The following is a 4,813-nucleotide window of genomic DNA, read 5'->3' as shown; positions in this document are numbered from 1 at the left end:
CTTCCATATTAGTAAAGCTTCTAGTTTCTCTTTAACTGAAGACATATGTATGTTGTGTTGTATGTGACGATGTGCCACACCATCTGTGCCCCCCTTTCCAAAGTCCTAGATCCGCCCATGGAGGGAGCTTCATCTGATCTCAGCGAGGATGGTGGAAGAGCTCCTTTTCCCCCAGGGGGAAGCTGTGATCCCCCACAGCCCCTAACCCCGTGACAGCCCGGACCCCGGGCTAACAGCTCTGAACGCCTTTTGCTCTCTGACCGCTGGTCTGCTCCCCAGTCAGACCAGAATGGCCTTCAGCCGCCCTGTGAGCGACATACATCCGGGATGTATGGGCTGCACCCAGACAGATGCTGCATAAAGATCATTCAGCTGGGTCAGGAAGGAAGGAGGGAAGAAATCCGCCATCAATCCGGCTGCTATCGATAAGATTATTTGCTTCGTTGCTGCAGCAAAAAGTTGTGTGTGTGTGTGTGGTGTTCTGTGTATGCGAAGAGATGTGTGAGTGTGCGCGTGTGAACAAGTGAGCGTTGTATGCATGGTCTGTTCCTGAAATGCTGTACACGCCTTTCCAAGGACAGCGGAAAACCGCGGACTCTTCGCACCAACCCTCTCTCCCAGTACTCACTCTCTCCCTGAGCTGCCCGCCCCCGCGCCAGGCTCCGGCCCCTGCTCCCCGAGTGACAGCGCAGGAGAAAAGCAGCTGTTAGCCGGCGTAGCAGGTGGGCTCAGCCTCCTCCGTGCGCGCCCCGGGGAGGTGCCAGGCAAGGGGGCGGCCGTGGGGAGCTGAGCTGAGTGCCGCGGTGCGCTCCCCCCTCCGGATCCTGGGCTCCCGGCGCTTCTTCCGGGAGAGCCTTTCCCGGGAGATGCTTTCCAGGCTCGGGCCCCTCTGCCCCTGCTGCCCACGGGTGCCCCCTCTCGCACCGGCAGAGGGCATCGCTGGGAGCCTGAGTGCCCTCAGAGGGGACTGTGCCTTTCACAGGGTGGGCAGGCAGACGGGGGCAATGGGAGCTGAGTGGGGCTAGGGAAACTCTTTAAGAAAGGACGCACGATGCTCCTAAATCCCCGCAGCCGCCCTGTCCCCCGCAGCCCCAGCCTCGGAGGGGACCCCCCAACCCACCCTGCCCGGAGATCGGGGCTGCCTGCGGGCTGTAGGAGAGGGTGCGAGATTCCTCCGCGGGCAAACGGAGACGGGCAGCGATGTAGGGAGGGAGGGAAGAGATAAGTAGGTGGGAAGGTGAAGCTGAATAGGGCAAACAGACGCGTGGGCACAGCGGCAGGGTTCAGTGCAAATGTACAAAGCCACCCCTAAAGGGGCTCCCCTTGGCCTCCTCGATCCAGGGACAATGGGGTCTTCATGGGGGGCTGGGGGAGCACTTGGTCTGGCCCGAGGCCGGCAGTGAGAGGTGTCCACCTGGTCCCAGGACTCGACTTGGGGCTAATTCTTCATCTCGTATTCAGTGGGGACCCCCCTGCCCCTTCTTGAATCCGGATCCCCCGTGGGACCTTGGCTTAAGAAAGCAAGCATGACGCCAAAGCCCGATTAGCTGCTGAGTTACAGGTTTGACTCTGCTGAATGCGGCTGGGCTGCTAAGGGAGAGCACGTCGGGCACGGGAGGGTAAATGCGGGGGGGGCTGAATCCCGGAGGTGCACACGCGGGCACGCAGAACCGGGCTGCAACAGCACGCAGCTGCTGTGGTTTCAACCTTTTCAGACTCAGAGCCCCCCTCCTTAGTCTTAAGGCACCCTCGGAAAATGCCAGCTCTTTGCTGTCACTCGTTCTTGACTGCCAAAAAATAGTAGAGCAATTCTTCTGTTTCACACCCCCCTCCAACCTCCCGCCCACCAACAAAAACAGAAAGAGCACAACAGGGTTGAGTGTTTCCAGTCCTCTGAATTCTTATTTGCAATCCCTGGATTTATTTTATGAATCCTGTTTGAACACTGCACCCCGCGGCACCCCTGAAAGACTCTCAAGGCCCCCCGGCCTGCGACGACATCTGGGTTGAGACTCAGTGTCCTAGACTCAAGAGCAGCGCTGGTCTAGTACCTCGCAGAGCCTCCATCACTTCTCCATTAGCCCCTTGCGGGGATGGGGGGTGGGGGGGTGACTGCGGAGAAGCAAGGACTGGGGAATACGTCAGGGAACTTTTTGCGAGAATTTCCCCTTCCGAACATAACTTGGGCATGGGGACATAGGCATGAATATACACGTGCATATAGCCACGCATGCACATTTATATGCCCGCACATGCACACAGTTTTCCACCTATGGCAGGGCAGATCAGAAATCTCCCCAGAGCTCTGCGTGGACTGTGCGTGGGCCCACTGAGAAATGTGTGCACCCTGTGTGTGCACCAGTGAGAAATGTGTGCACCCTCTGTGTGCTCACTTAGAAATCTGTACACACTATGTGTGCACCACTGAAAAATGTGTGCAACACTGAGAAATGTACACCACTGAGCAATGCTATACCTTGTGTGCCCGCTGAGAAATGTGTACACTCTGTGTGTCCACCACTGAGAAATATGTATACCCTGTGTGTACACCGAGCAACGCATACACCCTGTGTGTGCCTGCTGAGAAAGGTGTACACCCTGTGTGTGCACCACTAAAAAATGTGTGCACCCTCTGTGTGCTCCACTGAGAAGTGTGCACGCCCTGTGTGTGCACCACTGAGAAATGAATACACCCAGTGTGTGCCCACTGAGAAAGGTGTACATCCTGTGTGTGCACAGCTGAGAAATGTGCACGCCCTGTGTTTGCGCCACTGAGCAACATGTACACCCCCTGTGTGTACCACTGAGAACTCTTTGGCTAGCTGTCTGTCAGTCGGGCCAGTCTCCAGAGCCGTCCAGGAGTCCAGAAACCCGCAATCGATGCGAAGAGACGATGTCTCCTGCTGCAGATCCGCAGGCGCCCCCGCCCCCAGCGGCTGTGCTGTGAGTATGCCCCCGCAGGTGTGTGCACGGAGGAGGGGGGGCGCTGCACGGCGTGTGCCCGGCGGCACGGCTCCAACCCAGCTCGGTATGGTCCAAAACAACCGGTCGCCCTCGCAGCCCAGTCGGCAGCTCGTGTCGCTGTGAGCTGCACCCAAGAGGGAAACCGAGAGCTGCTTTGCATTCGGGTCAGGTGGTTCAACAAGCCGCTTGCACGTGGAAAGCACACGTGGGACGCGAGCCTAGGGTGCTTGCGATGCCAAAGCGAGCAGGGAGTGGGCGTGGGCTCGGCCGTGCCCGGTCCCTGTCGCCAGGTAATGAAACCAGCCCCTAGAAAACTCGGGGTGGGGGGTGGTATTGGAAGCGTCTGGGGAAGGAGCTGTTAGACAAAACACTGGGAACAAGCAGGAGCTTTGTTCCACCGGGCGCCCAGGAACATAGCCAAGGGAAGACACAGGGAGGTAATTTATTAAAAAAATAGCCATTAAGTGTGCAGCTCCCACTCCGGGGAAGGAGAAAAAATAGGGAAAGGTCCCAGCCCAATAATGTATCCTGCAAATATCCAGCCGGAAAGTGTTTACATTGTAAGATCTATATCTTGCTCCGCACATTTCTGCTCTGGCAGCCCCTGGAGAGGAACATGATTTCCACCCCACCCCCCCATCTCTCCCACACATCCTAAGAGCAATAATAATAATAAGAGAAAACCTGTTTACTGCAGTCTTCAGGCCTTTGATACCCCTTTTTCTCCCATCCCTCAAGAAATGAATGATTGCAAAAAAAAAAAACAATAATAAAAAAAAAATCTGAAAGTGTCTCTTGTTTAGTGAAAAAAACCCAAACCAATCAAAGGCTAACTTTTCTGCAGTCCCGTGACCAGCCAGAACTGTTCTCTCCTGCAGCTGGGTACAAAGATATGTTAAAGGCTCTTTTTCTCTGCCTTAGAGTTAAAGAGAGAGTACGAGGGAGAAAGAGAGGGAGGGAGGGGGAGGTTTTTTGTTGATATTTTCAGAAAGACGAAAAAAACAAGCCATGGAAAACACCTTCCTGTCATCTGAACTCACCCACCAGGTCTTAAATGACAGTAGAGCTAAGATCTGCACAACAATAATCATTTAAAAATAACATAAAAGGATAGGAATTAAAAATACATGCTGAAGATCAGACTCAGCTACCTTGACCGTGATTCCTTTGCAACCCGCTTATTCACATTCCAGATTTATGCTGAGACCAAATGGTCCTGCCTCTCCTTAAACATGTGCTATCTGAATATGTCTTTTCCTTTACAAATATGCACACATTAGGTTGTTTTTTTTTTAATCTACTGCATTAGTCCAGACGCCATGGCATGGCTATTTTGTACAGAGTATTCATTTGACAAATTGCTAATATTTTTTTTTACTTTTTCAAGACAAAAAAAAGAAAGATCCCTGGGCCAAAGCTGAGAACAAAGTCAATCCTGCTTTGACATATTTAACGCTTTAACCTATTATCTAACCCTCTTCCATAATCTAAACCACTTCAGATGGTGTGGACCTGTTACTTTGACAGTATAAAGCGCATTAAAGGGTTAACAAACATACGTAGTCATAAACTGTGTATGAATCTGGTGGGTTTGGCCAACCATAATTTTCCTTGACACAGAAGAGTCTTTTTTTTTTTTTTTTAATAATTGTATTCCAAAATATTTTTTTTCGGGGGACAATCGTGAAAAGGACACGGTCATTTGCTTTTAACACTTTATAGATATACAGTATCTATCAGGAAGCTGTCCTCCTTTCTGCCATTAACTTCTCCAGTCATTTGTCTGTATCCCCTTAATGTTGCCCCAGAGTTTTGTGGCATAAAAATTCCAGGTTCCTTCTGCTAGCTT

Source organism: Crocodylus porosus, unplaced genomic scaffold, assembly GCF_001723895.1.
Source record: "Crocodylus porosus isolate Cpor-Errol unplaced genomic scaffold, CroPor_comp1, whole genome shotgun sequence".
Taxonomy (NCBI): domain Eukaryota; kingdom Metazoa; phylum Chordata; order Crocodylia; family Crocodylidae; genus Crocodylus; species Crocodylus porosus.
Note: the sequence above shows the minus strand (reverse complement) of the source record.